This window comes from Ailuropoda melanoleuca, chromosome 5, assembly GCF_002007445.2.
Source record: "Ailuropoda melanoleuca isolate Jingjing chromosome 5, ASM200744v2, whole genome shotgun sequence".
NCBI classification, from domain to species: Eukaryota; Metazoa; Chordata; class Mammalia; order Carnivora; family Ursidae; genus Ailuropoda; species Ailuropoda melanoleuca.
Genome location: NC_048222.1, coordinates 115,704,023 through 115,723,020, shown reverse-complemented (window position 1 = coordinate 115,723,020; position 18,998 = coordinate 115,704,023). Strand labels below are relative to the sequence as shown.

Here is an 18,998-nt window from a genome sequence, read left to right as displayed (position 1 = left end):
ATATAATCAGTAACACTGTCTCAGGGGTTAAAATACATGTGAATTTTTCCTAACTATAAGTGATTTATCTTCCAAATTTACCCCATAGGCTGCCATTTAATGACACAAAATTTTATGTGTAAATGCACTGAGAACTAAGTGCTCCATTAAATTGACACAGCTCTTTGTCAAGAAATGTACCATCTTGAGACAATTTTCCCTAGAGCTGCTTTTTTTCTTCTCTAGCTTTTCTTGTACCCACAAAAGTCTTGACAAGTAATTATCTCAGTTATATACAAATATAATGATATATTATAATGTATAATATATAATTAAATTAAGAGGTTATGACAATTTAATTAAAAATCTAAACAGGCACCCTCTGCCTTGGTGGGAGGGATAGAAGCTTAAAATAAATCATATAGAAAACCAAATTAGGGAGGAGAAAACTTTTTCCAGGGGCTTTGGATCAGAGAGTTTAATAGCTTTATCTTTGCCATTTTGCCCCCTTTATAGTTGAAGAGAAAAAGGCTTAAAACTTAGCATTTGAGGAAAGCTATTTGATAAAATCTCAGTTTGCCTCTGCACCTGTAGTATTAAAATCCACCCAAATCAAAGAATCTACACATGAAGGCTCTACACTGGCTGTCCTGCCAAGCCACAGTTCTGGAGACAAATCTTGGAATTTGGAAGGCAATCTCCATAGAATCTGCCAAATATGAAAATATAAACCATTATCTTTGTGCAGCTTGAAGTTAGATCTGCTGGCAGCAAACGGGTGATGTAACTCACTGCAGCTAAAGACAAGGAATCTAGCAGGGGTTTCAAGGAAAGGGAGATCGCTTTCCTTCTGGAACAGGTCGCGTGCACAGGTCCTGGGCAAGCCGGGAAGGAAGGCAAACAAGTGTTATTTCAAACTATTTCTGAAAAGAATGGAACAGGGTATTGACCGGGGATGGCCTCTGGGTCCAATTACCTACTATTTTATATTATTTTAATTAATTGGTGTTAATCAGTTTGGTTTAAAAAAAACCATAAGCTTCTAAGAGAGTTGTAATTTACCTTCTTTTCATTTTTCTAAATGTCAGACTCTGCTCAGCATGGTTCTGGTTTTGGAGCACTCCCTATCGAACTGTGCTTATGATGAACAGTACATATCCTAATCTCGGAGAGACGCAGTTCTGGTAATTATAAACATCGATCATGCCAAAGACTATTAACTAGTAGATCACTTTACATAATAGGGCTTCTAAGTCAAACTTCTATTTTGGGAACTGTCATTAATATTCTTCTACGGTCCCTCTTCTCCTAAGACATTCTTCAGTTTATATTGGAGCCCAGTCAGTTTATGTAGCTTATATTGGAACCTGGTCAAATTCTTCCCCACTCTTCCTGCATTTCTTTGTATAATGACCCCCATTCCCCAAACTCAATCTCTGTAGTTAATTTCCTGGGGATTGTATAGAATTCCGCCTAAATGAGAAACATCAGTTCTAAGGATGTAGGCAATGCTTTAATTGATCAGATAAACATGGTCCATTTAGTTTTGTTTTAACTCAGACTTCAAAGTACCAAGCTGTATGTTTGCTTCATTTTGGCAGAAGCAAAAAGCCTGAAACTCTTCAGGAGGTAAGGAAGCAGTGGAAATTAGGCATCTGCCCAAAATCTAGGACGAAGAATAAACACTTAAAACCTATTTTAATTTCTACTTTGAACTGAAAAGAAAAGGACTCAGGAGAACATTTGAAGACAGGAAAAGGACAATTTTCATGACCATGAACTTGAACCCATTTGACAGCAGAGGATGTGGTTTCAGGGCCACAGAATATTGGTCTTTCTTCATTAAAGTCTCATCAGCCCTATCAAGAAGAAACACAGGTTCTAAAATTCCCTTCAGTCTTTCCCCTGCCGTGTGTTAGCCCTAGGTATGGACCTGCCTGGGGAGGATTTATATATGCACTTTTGAACTTCTAATAGAGTCTCTCTTTTGAGTAACCATTTAAAAGAAGATTAAATTTAATTAGACTGTATCTTTTTTCTGTGACATCCGCCTTCAAAGTCCACTTTATTACAGTCTTCTACCCCAGCAGCGTACTAATGCTGGCTGGCACAGGGCACCTTCAGATGCAGAAGGAAAGATAGAGGTAAAGACTCAATCCCTTGGAAGCATTTTGGGCACGGTCGACATCTGACATCCACGCCTGCCCAGCAACACACCTGAGGAAATGTTGCTCAAAGATCCATTAGGAGACATGTGACAACTTTCGGGGTAACCTGAGCTCTCTCCCCACCTGCCTAGCTAGGACCTCATAGTCACCGTGGGTTCTATCAACTTAAACCCTATTTCTTTCTCTCTCTCTTTTTTTTTTGATGTTTTCTCATTCTCTGAATTTACTGATAATAACCACCCATTGATCGTAGTTGGTACCAACTCATTTATGAAGAAATACTTGTTTTATCCTAAAACCTAGGTGTGATTTAATTAATGAACATTTCAGTCTAATTTGCTCTTAAAACTATATTAACACATGCACTATGATTTCTTCAAAGACAATCAGTGTCAATGACACTAAAGGGATTTAATGAGAAGCTGGGACATCAAGCCCCTGTTCAACAATGAGATCATGTGGGAAATCTCTAGATGTGAGATTCAAGTCATTTTTATTTTTAGTGGTAGACTTTGAGAGAAGGGAAAGAAATGCAACCAAGAGAAGCAGACATAAAAAAAAGAAAAAGAAAGAAAGTAAAGAAAAAGAAAGAAAGCGTTTTCAACCTGTACTGAAGCCTCATTCCTTTTAAAATGGGAAAGGAAAGCCACCGCCTCCCGCGCCTTTGGTTGTACCGACATTGCTGTGACACGAGTGTGGATTTATCCCTTCATCATTGTGTCGTTGCTTTCGCCAGGATGCTGCGGCATTTTACCAACCCTTCCCTACACGGTCACATTTTTTTTTTTGACAAGATAAAGAAGAAAGAAAAGAAACCGGTTTTGAGACACGTGGGTGTGTTTCTCAGCAATGCCGGGGAGTTCCCGCGGTCCTGGCTGCAGGCTCCCTGCTCCCTTCCCCGGCCTCCGACGCTTCCCCACCGCTTGGACAGGGGGAGGCAGAAGGGCTGTTTGCGATTTTTCAGTTTTTGCTCTTTTCCCCGGCGTGACAGTGCACAGCAGTCGAGTCTATTCTTTATTTTTCACTGGTGTGAAGGTGTGCAGTCACTTAGCGAAAGAAACCACTGGCGGCAAGGGAGCAAAGACGGAAAAAAGAAACAGGCCAGCCTGGCCTTTCTTTGGGGCCTTAAACTGCCTGAGGTTAATTGCTCACATAAGAAGAAGAACTGGTGGTGCCTAATTGAATTTTTATGGAAATAAACAGGTGGCAGATTTACTGTAGCTGTGGGGATAGCAGGGGGTGAAATGCTGTAGCCACATTAACCTGTTTAATTTAATAGCTTGGGTACTCGTAGAAAAAAAGGCAACGTTGCTCGTTGAGTCAGTTGGATGCCAAATGTAAATAACTACAATTACCTTAGCATGCCCATGTGGTTGAGCAAAAAGGGCATTGTGCCAGCTTTGACTTGGTTTTCATGTTTATTAATTAAGCTCCTAGAAGTTTCAAAATAAAAGTTTTAACCCACAAAGTACCCTGGAAAAAGGGACAGAGGAAAGAATTTGACAAAGGGCAAACGACTGATGGACACACAAAGGCTCTGTTTACACTAAAGGCATAGCATGTCTTCAGACCCACAGGCTTTACAGAGTCTACACTGGGCACCAGTATGAACTAAATGTTAACTTTGCACTATGCTTCCCCCCAGTGGCCGAGTTTGGGAAGTGCATTTTTATATTATGGAAAGAAAAACTGGGACCATCTTGAAACTTGCAGAGAGCACTGGTAGCTTATTAATGTGCCCATTTACTTTTAAGCCAAACAATAAAAATGAGAGCTTCTGTTTAAAGTTTTGCCAGGTTGGGGCGCCTGGGTGGCTCAGTTGGTTAAGTGTCTGACTCTCGATCTCAGCTCAGGTCTTGATCTCAGGGTCATGAGTTCAAGTCCCATATTGGGCTCCATGCCCAGCCTACTTAAAAATAAACAAAGTTTTTCCAATTTGTCTTCCAGTATATACACACTTTTTTTTAATATCAGAAATTGAAACATATTTAAAAAAAAATGTTTATAAGAGACAGAAGCACTTACTATCAGGAGACACCACACCAGCACTGTGAACATAAAGGTGAGTGAAACGTGGGCACTGTCTGCCAAACTTCCGAGGCTGGAAGGATGGACAGATTCCCAGATAGGTACTTTCAGTATAAAGCAGAATTGGCTAAGTACTGAAAAAATAGAGAGTACTAGGAAGTCATTTTACAAATGAGAAATCGTTTACACCTTACTTGAATCACCAGACCAAACACCTAAAAGCTAACATTATCAGAACCAAAGGAGTCCAGCCAAACATCACCATCCAACTTGGAACATTTTCTGTTTGTACTCACTATTTTAGAGTAAGCTAGTAAAAGGCTAGAGGGACTGAAAGGGTGCTCTCCTTCTCTATCAGTTTTGGTTTGTTTGTTTTTAAGCCCATAAACCTCTGGTGAATTCTTGCTAAGTGCAGCAAGCTGAACAGACTGCACTCCAGGGGGTCAGCGTACCTTAGCTGCTGAGTCCTGCAGTGCATGGTCTCAGATTCCTCTTCTCTCCTTGCAATTTCTCCACAGCTCTGGCCTCTCTTCCTATCCATGGACCAGTGACTCCCGTGTTTATTATGTATTTCATCCACAAATCCGTTCTCATTCCTCACCCTCATGACTGTTTTCACTCAACATCTTCACATAAATTTGTCAGGCCCCTCAATCTCTACAGGTCCAAGAATGAATTTAAGATCATTGTCCCAAATTTATCCCCTCTCTCTCTCTCTCCATGCAAATGAGCCAAGAATCAGACTCATTCCAGCCAGTTCAGATTGTGAATATGTCTATATATACACACACACATATATATATATATATATATACATACTAATGTTCTGTGTGTGTATATATATATATACACACACACACACACACACACAAATATATACATACTACTATACAAGCCAGAAATTTTAGGTGGATAGATGATAGATAGATAGATAGATAGATAGATAGATAGATAGATAGATAGAGATAGATCGATAGATAATCTCCTGCTATATAAGCCAGAAATATGAGAGTATTGCTTTACATTTTCCACTTTCATGTACTCAATATTCAATTCATTATCAATAGTCCATTGCCAATCCTATTAATATCATCTCCTAGATATCTCATAAATTTACCTACCTATTTCTACGTCCATACAACAAACTCTCGCTTGGATTGTTGCAATAGATCAATACTACATCTTGTCACTCTCTGATTAAACCCATAGTGCAGAGAAGTCTTTTAAATATCTGAACATGACATTTTCCTACTTAAAACCATGCACTTGATTTCACATTGTTCTTAAGATAGGAGCAAATCCTGCCAGTTTAGCCCCTGTTTACTGCTTGAGCCTCCTTTCTGCCCACTTTGCCCCTCAGAGCCACCATTCCAAGTACACTGCCTTTCATTTGGATCCTTAGCTGCGCTCTTCTCTCCTGCTGTGGGTGGTGTTGGCCCTTCCCCTTCGCTTAGCTAACACCCACCTTCGCCTCAGAGCTCATCTGCAGTGCCACTTGCTGGAGGAAGACTTCCCTTATCTTTTCTGCTTTCCCTTCCAAACCTTTCCTGCACACACTTACACATAAACACCAGGACAACACAGGTTCCCCTGCAACACAAGCTCATGGAATTCTCTCGATCAATGCCTGTCTTCTCCACCAAAACATCTGTGACACAAAAGCAAAGACTATGTCAAGATTTGCTCATAATTGCACCCATGACATCTAGCAAAGCCTGAATGTTGGTGGGCACCGAATAAATATTTATGAAAGGAACAACTGGGTATAATTTACAATCACTCAATGTACCTCTGAGTCTTCTACGTAGGCCTGAATGGAGACGTGAAAAGAATCACCAACCCTACATTGTTCATGCTTTTGGTGATGTTCTTTAACTTTTGTGATTCTCCTACGGATTCAATACTACTTTGGATTTTAGCACTTTAGTAGGTAAGGTCAACTCCAGAAGCCTGGCTATTCTAATAGCCCTGTTCGTGGTACAGGGAGGGACCCAGTGCGGGATTCTGTCAATTGCTTATGAGACTTATTCCACTTATATACTGAGAAAAATAACCACAAGACTGGACCACCTAGGGGGAAACTCAGATCAAAACTCAATTTATAACCTGAAGTACAATTTGTCATTCTGATCAGTAGACCACAATGGTATTCTCCATCTCCAGGAATTAGGTAGCTCAGAATCAGTGTCTAACCATATCCAAAGCTCCAGTTATTTCTCTTTCCCAGAGCGTGTTTACTATATGTATTTTTACTATATGGAATTTTATACCTTCTTTGTATTCTATTCACACACAGATAATACCTGGCATGAAATGTCTGTGTAGCCAGATTCTAGGATGTGTTTGTATCAGCGTGACCTGAAATGCAGTCTATTTTTATCACAAAGTTGAAACAATAACATGTGGTACCTGATAATGTCTATGTGAACACTGACCCCTAAAAGCACATTATCCTTACAATGTAATACTGCTATTCTTGACAGTTGCTAGATCATTGGTATAAAAGAGCAATAGTCTTTCGGAATTCTTTCTGTAAAAGGACAGAATTTCCCAACCATTCTGAAGGAACCAGGAGCATAGAACAGGCTAACCAGATTAACAGCAATTTATCCGCAATACATAGCACATGGCCACCAAATAGCCTTCGGTGAAGGCGAGGAAGGAGGTTAATTGCAAATACAAGTGATATTGCTGAGTCCATCATTAAGAAATCCTGGATTATGGAACTGACTCAAATCCAAGAATCGGGCCAGATTGAGCAACTCCCTGCAGGGGTGGCCCATATCAGACCTGTGCTTCCCAGTAGTGGAGTGTTTTCATAACACAAATCAAGAAGGACTAATGTGCTATCACATATTTCAGTCAAGGGACCCCATGACCAGCCAACCAGTACGAAAGATTCCTGTAATTCAGAACATTCTGACTGATGAGCTTGACCTACTGCGGTAACCACAACAATTTTGTCTTTTATTTTTTGAATGCTGCCACTTGGCCTCTACCGCCCTACACTAGTTTCTTCCTCATTGGAATCAGGGAAACCATTTCAATGGACGCATCTTCCCCTAACATCCTCAGCCTAGAAAAACAGTAATACGAACTCTCCAAAACTGTTGCCAGTCCCCTCGCCAACACATTTCTTAAGACCTTAGCAATGATACACACTTCTTGGGGGACAAACTAGGGTAAGGATTATTTGTAGATGATAATTTCACCCCAGAGTACTTGCTCCCCTTCTCTGTGTTATTTAAGGGATTTCTAGAATCTCAAGTTCACTATCCCAAACCTCCACTGATGTGAGATTATAGTCAAGCAAATGAGGCAGGAAACAGACCCACGCCTGCTAACTCAGAATGGTACAGTCATCACTTTGAAAAATTATGCTTTGCCTGTCCAAGGTCAGTCACTGTTACTGGTCTTTATCATTCTTATATATAGTCCCAAGTTTTGTCGTCCTAAAATAAAAGGAAAAAACTTCATCCAGGTTTCACAATGCAATTGACAACTCTGGGACACGTCAGCATCTGACCAGTAGTTAGAAGTTTGGGGATAATGGGAGGTTTGTAGGTTCTGAGGAAGACTAGAAAATGCCACCCCAAGATATGCCACTTTGGTATATTGATTATTTTGAATTAAAGTTACTTGAGACACAGCCAGTATAAGAAGGACACTCTGACCCTCATGTGTCACGCTGAATCTTTCACATGAAAGTGCCCTCTTGATGTCAGGAGGATAGAAGACATGCTTATAGTCAGGGATAGGAAATTCAGGGCTATGAGGCTGTAAAAACAAGCCTGGTTACTTCTTTGCCAATTAGCTACCCCAAGCCCAAACAACTTTGTTTTGTCAATTTTTTCATAAGTTTACTGTTTTCTTATCTAAAAGGTATAAGAGTTTGGCCACATCTTTGAGTCTCATATTTTTATGGGTTTCCATACATATGAAATTAAATTTGTTTTTCTTCTGTCACTCTGTCTTATGTCAATTTAATTATCAGACCAATCAAAGAACTTAGAAGGGAAGAAGGAAAAAGTTCTCCTCCACTGCAGTTCCAAAGGGTGAATTGGCTCTCTCTTGCTAAGATAGCCCCTAACTCAGGGGCTCCAGGCAAGAAGAGACAGCCGCATCAAACAAGAAGGAAATACTTCAGAAATCCCAAGAACAGTGATGTGCTCCAGCAAGAGGGGGAGGGAGAATCCTGATTTGCAGCATTTAAAATACTTCTGTGGCTGACTTTGAGGGGTCAACATGATATCACTGAACACAGGGAAGAGATAAATGCAGTCACCCTCATGAGCCATAAACAGCTGGGTCCAGCGCACCACCACAGAGGGCGGGTGGACCTGGGGGTGAGGGAGGTTAGGGGTTCAAGGAATTGCAAGTCTTTGGAATCAGGTCACATGGTCTAATTCTGATGCTTAGAATTATATGTTTTTCTGATCAGTGCTCTCACTTTCACATAAGAAGGCAGCAGCAAGACTGTAAAGTTAATTTTTATTATAATTCAGCAGCCATATCAAACCCTGAGTTTCATTTTCAAGTACATGGAAGTTGAAAGAAGCTGAGAGAATTCAGAGACTGTTTCATTGTCAGAGTTTCTGAGATTCAGTCTTTGCCAAAACCAAGAATCTAAGGAGAGAAGCTTATCATTAACCTTTGTCATCTATTCAATGCTCTCAAAACATTCCTGTATCCCGATAGCCTTTTATTTTATCTGTTTAATGACAGTGGCAACTTGGTTCTCCCAAAGCCTTACCTTGAATAGGCATTTGATTCCAAGGGAGAGTCTTTCATTCCAGAGAACAGAGGCTACGTTTAATTAGCTCTTTCACCACTGCATGTAATGAGCTGCCAATGTCCCCAAAGATGAATGGGATTTCACTGCTTTCAGCCCCAGTCTGAAAACCAGCCACCTCGTCACTCCTAACCCCACTTTCCCTAAGGCTCCATTACATTAAACCCATTCCCAAGTACCTTTCTGTGTATCAGCAAGGTCTTTACCTCAAAAGAACATAAACCAAATATGGTAAAATTAAGGGAGGAAAAGGAGTCTATGGCAAAGGTTTTAGTTAGCACCCAGAGTTATGTGAAGCTTGAAAAATCAGGCTCAGAAAGCAGGAAGGAACCAAGAGAGATAATCAACAGGAAACACTGAAGGAGAAAGTCTGGTTTCGAACACCACAGACTCTGCAGCTAACACCATCACCTCTGTCCCAGGCTCTGCTCTGCCCCTCTGGGAATAAATCCCCTCTATCCTCAAGCGGGACCCTCTGACTGCCAAACCAAGACCAGGTGCCTTTGTCCCCGCTTCCGGGGTGTGCAAAGAGCATCTGATCTCCTTTTTCTTGAACACGAAACTCTGCTTTCTGTCAGGAAGTGGAAACCCAAGGATTTACACCCAGCAGAAAGAGCACTCGGCCGCGGAAGAGTATAAAACTATGACGACTGTACTCAATAGATAGGAAACGCGCACTTTCATAGAACAGTTTCAAAGAATGGGCGAGCAGAAAATGGGAGTAGAGTAAATGAAGAAAATTGATGACAGGAACTGTAGACTAATCTCCCAAGAAGTTTTGTAGGAATAGAAATGAAGGGCAACAGTTTTGAAAGTAATGTTTTCTTTCTTTTCCTTTATAAGGGATAAAGACAAGTCAATTGGAGAATGCATTTAAGTGAAAAAGGCTGAATACTTCAGTAATTAAGGGATTAATTGAAATGAATGGAATTGGGCAAAATTAAGAATACATGTGTTTGGATTAACTTCATGAGGAGGAGGGTAATTTTCTACCTAAAATTGGAAAAGAGGAAAGAACTAAGACCGGGATACTGTAAGTTGGAGGAAGGAAGGAAGGTTGCAGTTGTTTTTATAAAAAGAGTTCTCTCCCATAGTCTTAATCTTTTCACTTAAACAGAAGCTAAGAGCAGTGTTCAATGTTGAGGGAATGAGTCAGAGTCAGGAACCTGGGGCGAGTGGAAAACCTTTAGTAAACTTATGATGAAAAGCAATAGTGAATGACACATGAATAAATGATGCACTAGCGGAACTGAGGACCACTTCCTATGTCACTGCCTAAAAAGCTGTTTCTTAGTAGTCACTGAAGTTGGGCTGATAGATTTTTCCATTAGGGGAAAAAAAAAGAAGGTATATACTAAATCCAGCTTCCCCAGCCCTAGTAACAGCCTTCAGCATGATTATACAAACAACAGATGCAGAAGGAGATTATAGCCACACACCCACACACGTAAAATGCACAAATACCTTCTTGTAGTTTTAGTAAGTAGGATAAAATATTGCAAGAGGATGAAATGATTGTGGCAGATGGTAAATGAGTCCCAAATTTCAGTGTCTGGGGCAGCTTTATCTTTGGTTCTGCGGTGTCTTTGATGGCTATTTAAAGGAACTAGAATTTAACCGCCCATTAAGAGTACAGATCAGGCCTTAGATTCACCTTGGTCTTCCGAGGTTTGTCCCTCCTGCAGAATCTTCCAGATGCATTCTGTAATGACACTGTCTCAAGCCACTGAGATCAACTGCTAAAGGCCAATCTGCTACAGGAATCTTCCCAGAAGAAAAGGATGTTTCATCAGACGCATTCATTCATCCTAGCCCACACCTCGCCTGCTTCTGATCTTCCGCTGTTAGAAACATAACACACTGGAGGAAGATTGTGCTATATTTCATGAGTGCTCTGTGCCGCCACCAAGGGACAGTTCCATCTGTTATTTGCTCTCAGCTTTGCTTACTGATAAAACAGGAAGGACAGCTTGCTGATGGGCTCTTTGAAGCAAATGGCTCCTCTCTTTCCTGCAATTAATGTTTATAAATTATTTCTACAGTAGATGGTATGTATGGTACCATGATTTCAAAATTAGTTTCAATAAATTAAGGGCCTGCATTCATTACAGGTTAATAACTTTTTGGCTGTAGCAAAGGGAGCTGGCTTATGAGGGGAAAGCACAAATATCACTAAAGCAATTTGGTTTCTTCCCCCAAATTAGTCTGTCATTCCAATCATACACCATTCTTTAGGTAGAGAAATCATGATATATTTTCTGGCCTCTGCACTATTTTAAAAGGGATTTCCATAGACCTAGACTATAAATTGCTTTTTCTAAATTGGAAAACATTCTTTTACCATAACTTGTCATGTTTTCTTTATTTCTTTGGTTCAATATCCATGACCAAATTGTCTGTGTTTTCTTTCTAAACTAGTTATATTGCCCCATTATATTGGTATATTTTCTATGAAATAGCGACTATGAAATTTCTATTAGGCTTGTCACTTTCAAGTTTTAGACTAGGAATTTCAACTTTCCAAGCAACAACTACTAGTTAAAAGGACAAACAAGAAAAAAGTGGAATCGGGATTTCTAAAGACTAGAGGTTGGGGAGAGAAGCCTTTGAGCAATGTATGAGTTATTAAGAGACTCTGAAAAGCCCAGGGAGGCAACCATCTCTTCATCCTTGTATGAGATCGGCTGAGAAACTGAACTTTGGCAAGGAGGGAGGACCAAGAAAAGATGAGAATACCAAGATTGCTGCTTTAAGAAAAGAATACAGCATACCTTGAAAGTGTGACTCTTTAGAATATATTAATAATGAATGAGCAAAATGAAAGAACTACTAGAACATGAAGGAAGAAAAATAGGTATGAAGCACCCTCCTACTATCAACAGGGTGTATTTAGGAGAAGCAATTTTATTTAAGAAAAAATAGGCCAGTGGTACTGCACAGTTTATGACCATTTCATTTTATTTCGTAATAACTCAGAAGACACGACCTGTGTTGCTTGTGCTCATGGCACTGTGAGAGTAAATTAGAAAGCATGGCAGAGATCTGAAGACTAAAACTAATTGCACAAAATAAAATCTATTACATTTTTAAAAGATTAACCTGAGTGGAATGTGAATTACAACATTCTTTGTCAACTCCATCATTCAGTGAGAGATAAGATAAAGCCCCTTTGAGATGGGACCATACACATTAATAAAGAACAGGAAAAAAAAAGAAAATGTTCAGGGAAGTTTTACTTATCATTAAATCTGTTTCACCCCTTTTTCCCCCTAACCTTCCAAGTACCCAGCCATTCTTAGCAGACTGGAGTGGTATTCAAAGGGCACTGATTAAATGAAGAAGGGATGAGAAACTAACAGAACACAGTTATGAAGAGACTGGGTAGAGTACAATTCATTTTTTTAAGTGCCTTTTGGTAAGAGTAAAAGAAATAATTACCAACAAGGTAATATTGTTGTTAAAAAAGGACAAGAACATTATTAGCCTATATGTGAGGAATAAGAACAATGAAATAATTTTCCTATTCAATATAGTCATCTCTCTTTGGGGCAGTTTAGATAATCCAGGTGCCAAGCCATTGGAATGACCAGACATTTGACAAAACAGTCTGGTCATTTTATACTCCTCAAGTAATCAGGGAAATAGGAACATTCACAGAGGTTAGAGGACAGAACAGATTAAGGCACATGAGATATTTTCTAAAAGGAATAGCACGCATTGAACCCAGAGAATAGTCTACCATGTAAAAGACTTCAGCAAGAAGTGATAACTCTGTGTTTTTCATGGTTCCTGAGAACACACACACACACACACACACACATAAAATTGAGAATATAATATGAAAGATTGAGGTTTAATCTAGGAAAATGTACATGGGGACTGAAAGCAGCCTTTCTTCTGAGTCTTTAATAAATGCATATACTGTCATGTTTCAAATAGTTGAAGGCCATCCTTCTTATGGGCCTGTTTATTATGATCAGTCCCATTATTATTCCCTATGATGCCGTTTAGAAAATAAATTTGTGCACTTAGTAAATGGACCAAATCATAAGCAACTGCCTTTTGCTGCATAGTTGGTTGCTTTCATTACTCGTACACTTAACTAGTCAACTTTAGGGGGGAAAATGTTCATTTTCCTTTGAAGGAAATTAAGTGCCTATTTTTAGAAAATTAAAAACAATCAGGCATCCATTGTTTTCTTTTCCTATGAAAACTGATTGATGTTTAAGTGTGACTAGGACGACATAATGACTGGCTACTAGTAACAAGTTCTTTTGATATGGAATTGAAATGAGTGTTTAACGATCTATTGCAGAATTTTCAGTTTTCTAAATAAAGCGACATAGGGAAAATGGGCAGCACAAGGCTAGTATTCAGGAGAAAGACTAGATTTGTAAATAAAAAACAGCATGGTAAAGAAACAAAATTGCTTAGGCATTAAAACTACCTATCATTTAGATGCATATTTCTCTTCAAAGTAACCTATGCAAAAGCTATTATCCCAATAACAACTTTGTTCTAAGTATTTTAAAAGCTCCATTTTTGGAATGGACACTGTGCATAATTCCAGTCATATAGGAAATCAGGCACTATAACTTCCCTTATCCTATGGAATAGCTTGAATTCTGCTGCCTCTCTTACTATGTCAAAATAAGTACTCTCTACTCAGAAATATTTGCTGCCTCCTCATTTTATGGACCGAGCCATACAATTAAATTGAAGAATGAAAAAAACAACAACAACAACAACAAAAAAAACCTCTTAGAACTACCAATTTAAATGCAGATTCATGGTTCTTAAATTTTTGCACCATGAAATGCTAAATAGACTATGTGAGTGGTCATGAACCAATTCAATAATCCACCGCGACTTTACTATTGATTCAGTTACATGAGGCTACACGGTATCACCAGATAAACAATTAGGAAGAAAAGTTGCCTACACAGTCCAGCCTAAATGTCACAAGTTAGTTAATCCATTTTGGTCCTCAATTGCCACTTGAAACCAGTTCAATACTAGTGGAAATTCTGCAGCCAGCTTGGGACCATTATCATGCCTGGCCTAGTTTACAATCCTAAGAACGGCCACATACCTCCATTTTAGGAAGACAAGAGTCTGAGGATCAAAACCTCTTGAATTATAATCTCCAATCTACACAAAGCCCGTCCTGTCTCATCATTACGAAAAGAATTATTGTTTCTTAAAAATTGTTAAAATATTGACTGATGGCTGAAAGCGGCATGGCAGATTTTTTTAAGGAAAAGAGAGCAAATACCAACAACAGGCAGTGACATATAAGGATGTGATTCCTGTTTTGCAAAAAACTTATAAAATAAAATAGCAATATTTAGTATCATAATCCCTCTCCAAAATTACCATTGCATTCCTGCCACTATTGTGTTCAATAAAATCTCTTGCCGTGGAAAGCATGGTGGCAAATGTGACTTTAAAAAGTTTGTAGGTTAATTGCATATATTACATGTCTACTGTGTGCTCTATTAACATAAAATAATTAACCGTTTCTAAAGAATTTACTGTGATCCAGACACTATTCTTAGAGGTTATATAATCCTCATTTCAGGCCTGTAAAGGGACCATTGCCAGCCCTTATTTTAAAGATAAGTAGATCAAAGTTCAGAGAGGTTAATAACTTGCTCTTGGTTTCATCTCTAAGAAGTGGTAGAGCCAAAATTTAAACCCATGTCTAACTCCGAAGTTTACACTTTCGTTAACTATTTCTGAAAGTTGTATTTGAGTTATCCTTGCTGTTGAAGTTTGAGTAGGAAAAAATCTCAGTCTCTGGGACTGAATGAAATATATAAACTGTTGCATATGAAAATATCTGTCGGCTGAAGAAACACAATTTAAACAGCGTTTAAACCTGACACTATATTCCACGTCCTATTTCTCATTTCAAAAATGAATAAACAAATTTCTTTCCCTGCTAGAATATCACCAGTGTGATCTATCTGGAATCTACCATCCAATCCCAAATGGCCAGAGGACAGAAGCTGCCTTCATGTCATTTCTAAGCAAAAGCTGAAAGGCTAAAAATCACTGCAGAAATTTGTTCTGGTGAGATTTTTCAGTTCAATTTTAAACTCCCTTGAGGTTTAAACAAACTTCAGATAATCATCTTGAACTTGGTGATGAACCAAACTCAGATTCAGACTATGGCTTCTCAGAGGGTCAGCCCTTCCATTTAGAACAAGGCACAGCTTAAAGTGATGAGCCAAGTGGGTCAGATGTTCAATACTTGGCAGCAGACTCAGCTGTCGTGTTGAAACAATGTCGACAAGACGGCAGGCTTTAAAATAAATCCCCCGTGGAGGCTATCGATATCATTCTTTCTTTCCCTTCTGTCTCCTATCCAGTCTGGCTGCTTTCTGGAGCACATGTCAGTCACACAGAGTACTTACTAGGAACTACAAGGACTGCAAGACATTCCGATATTTATTCCAGCAACAGGAGCCAATCGTGGGCATATATACAAGGGGACTTCCTTAACTCCCCTGCACAAAGTCAAGCATGCTGCTGACACACACCTGCCCAAGCTGTCAGAGGGCAGCTGAAGCCACCAAATTCCTCATTCACCAGCTCTTAACCCTTTCCAGTCAATTCTTGAATAAAGTGGGCACTGAGCACCTCGAGTTTTTCTCCTACAGGATCCATTTTGGCAAATGCTCTGAGAACATTGATTAATTTCAGTTAGGTAGCCATCAATTGATCTTTCTGGTAAGCAAGACGCGGCTTACTAACTGAGTTATGCATCATATAAGGGTTAGAAATGTGGATTAATTAACTATTTGTGTGATATCATTTCTCTATAATAAACTGACCTGGACTCCTTCAAGTATACCTACAAGTCTAGCCCAATTCATGACAACATTTAAGATTTTGATTTCATGAACTTTCACATGTGTGCCCTGAGCAATTATAAATAGAAATCTAGCCACACTGTTAGGAAAAGTAACTTTTGATACTTCTCTGTTCTAAAGTAATTGATCATCTAGTAGATATAAGAGATTAATAGGAGAATAATATAATATAGGAGAAAAATACAATGCCAGTAAATATAATCTGCTATTAAGATTGTTTTAAATGGCTCACATTGTCTTTGCCTTTAGGGTCTATACAATAAATTATCGCCAATCCGCATACCTTTCAGTTATGTGATTTTGAAATTGGTATATAGGTATTTCGGTAAAGTCACTGGGCTAACCTAAACCACCAGAATATCCAGGTGAACGGCTTTATTACAATGAAGAGTTGAGATACTAAACTGTTGGAGGGGAACACTGAGAAAAGCTCTCTTGTATTAGCCCCACCCCCACCCTCAGCCCCACCCCAGGCTCTTCATCTTTTTAGTGCTCTCAGAATACTGAAGCCACGGACAATTAAAAACCTCGCACTTGAAGAGGGCCGTGAGATGATCTGATTCGGTCATTTACCAAAGGGTTGCAATGCCTCCTTCTGAAGCTACCTCAAAGTTACTAAGGAGAGAAAGCGGCTGCCCACACCTGCTCCATTCAGGGCCACTCCCACCATTCTCCTCCACGGTCTTTTTAAGCAGGGTTCTCTTGGAAAAATAAAATGGCATTGCTAAGGTAAAAATTAAAAACCATGCATCTCGTCTGGGATACTCCTCATGTTATAAGTGAGTCAACTGAAGCTACACGAAGCGACATGATGAGGCCCATGTCACCCGCCTAGTTAATGACCAGGTCAGAAGAGCAGCAGCTCTTCCTCCTTCTGACGCTAGAACCCATCAGGTCCTTGCCGAGGACTAGGGCTTTGCTCATGTTCTTGTTTCCTCTGTCTACACTTTCCAATACCTCTTTCTCCCTGATAGGCTCTCCTCATTTTTCCAGCAGCAAATCATGGAGACTTTTTGGAACCCCAGCCAATTTTATTCATTTAACCACAGAGTTAAGCACTTCTCTGGGAGGAACTGGATTTAGGTGTAAAGGAAAACCCAAGGCTAAAGTGAAAATTTCACTTCATTTCAGGATCATTACTGCTATTATGATCATCATGACCGTGTCATCAACACCTCCATCATCATCCCTTACATTTAGACTGCACTCTAGAATGGTTTATTCACATGCATGTTACTTCATTTGATGACAGTCAACAAATACTTTTAAGTATCTTAATAAACCAAGTGCTAGGAAGATCCAGAATTTATTTGTACTACTTTGTACTTAATGCTTTGTAACCAACCATAATTTGTTTAGCACATGCAATTGCTCTCACCAAATAGATTTTTTAATCTTTTAAGTCCTCTGTGATGGCCCCTGTTATTTTTTTTTTTATTACACAGGTGTCTAATAAAGAGACCTTTTTATAGAAAACAATGTGCAGATTACTCGTTAGCAAAGCTAGACATAAAACCAACACCCTTAACCACAGAGTCCAATGGCAAAAAGTTAAGAGCTGAAAGTGGACTTAGTGGCAGGCGCCCCGCGGGAGTGCTTGTAGCCTTGAGTGACCTCCCTGCGGCTCTTGATGCTAATGATCATGCCCTTCTTCCTGAACCTTCCATTCCCTTTGTTTTATATATCACTGCTCTCTTAGCTCTTTGAAGCTGCCTTCCAAAGGCCATTTTATGGCTTTCCTGACCCTCCACATATTTTCATACTTTTGAGTATTTGCTCATGATATTCTTTCCTTTCTTCCTCTCTGCTTGAACTTCTCATCTTCCCAGATTCATCTCCAATACCACTTCCTTTTCTAAGGCCTTTCCTGACCATCTAGACTGGAATTATTTTTTCCTTCCTCTTTTCTTTTTTTAAAACTATATCTGGTTTTTCAAACAGCTAATTCATTCACATGATTCAAAAGCTGAAAATATAAATAGGCATGCGCTGAAGAGCCTGTACCATTTCCTGTCATCCAGTTTTCCTTCCCATCACTTGATTTTTGCATTTCCAAAGATACTGATGCATAAATAAGCAAAGATAAGCATGATTTTCCTCTGGTTTTACACAAGTGGTGGCGTACTATACAGCATGGTCTGCACACTGCTTTTTTCTCACTTAATGAGAAATGTTTTGGAGAGAGGTATTTTTAAATTAATACATAGAGTACCTACTAATATCCATTCTACAGCTATATGATATTTTATGACAGAGGTATAGCATACTGTATTTAACCAGTCTCCCGTTGATGGAACTTAGAGCAATAGTCTCATAGCTATTAATAGTCTCATAATATGTCATTTTGCAAATATGTACTATTACACCTACAGAATAAATTGGAATTGTTCTGAGAGCATTAAATTTTCATAAACATTTTCCATCGTTCTGGGTGTATATGTGCAGCAATTTACACTTTCTCAAGCAATATGTGTTTATTTGACCCGTATTTTTGATAACACAGTATTATCAAACTTATGCATCTTTGTCAATCTTAATAGATAAGAGGCATTATTTCAGTGTAATTTTAATTTGCACTTCTTTTATTATGATTAAGGTTGAGAACCTTTTTCACAGTTCTAAGGATCATGTATATCGCCTTTTTAATTATTTGTTTATATTATTTCTATATTCTTCTCCTAGGTAATCTCATTCATTTATAGATGCTCTTTACATATTAGGGAAATTAGATTTTTTTCTGTTACATGAGCTGCAATTTTTTAAATTTGTGTTGTTTGCTTTGGACTCTGTTTATAGTAACCCTCTTCATTCTCTAGCTGCCTATTAGCCATTCCTGTATTATTGAGCTCATTATATTATGTCATAAATGTTTCTATATTTGCTATTATATAAAAACAAATATTCTTGCTCTTAGATTTTTAAGATCTCAAGAACAGATATCATTTCTCATTCAACTTTCCACACCTTTGTATGTTAGCACAACACTAGGCACCTAGAAGTCAGCAATAAATTTTCTGTGAATGGATCATTAGTGTTTGCTTACTTTTTTCTTCTGAGCTTTAATTGCTGCTAAATTGGAATGATTAAATTGGTGGCAGCAACAGGTAACAACATTTATAGCACTGCTTCGTTGTGGCTCTCCTTCTCCTTTCC

General features: G+C 38.9%; 1 long non-coding RNA gene across 1 annotated transcript in view; it reads right to left on the bottom strand.

Moving 5' to 3' along the window:
* LOC117802428 overlaps positions 1 to 18,998 on the bottom strand; it is a 55,670-nt gene that overhangs the window by 18,016 nt on the left and 18,656 nt on the right. The window lies entirely within an intron of this gene.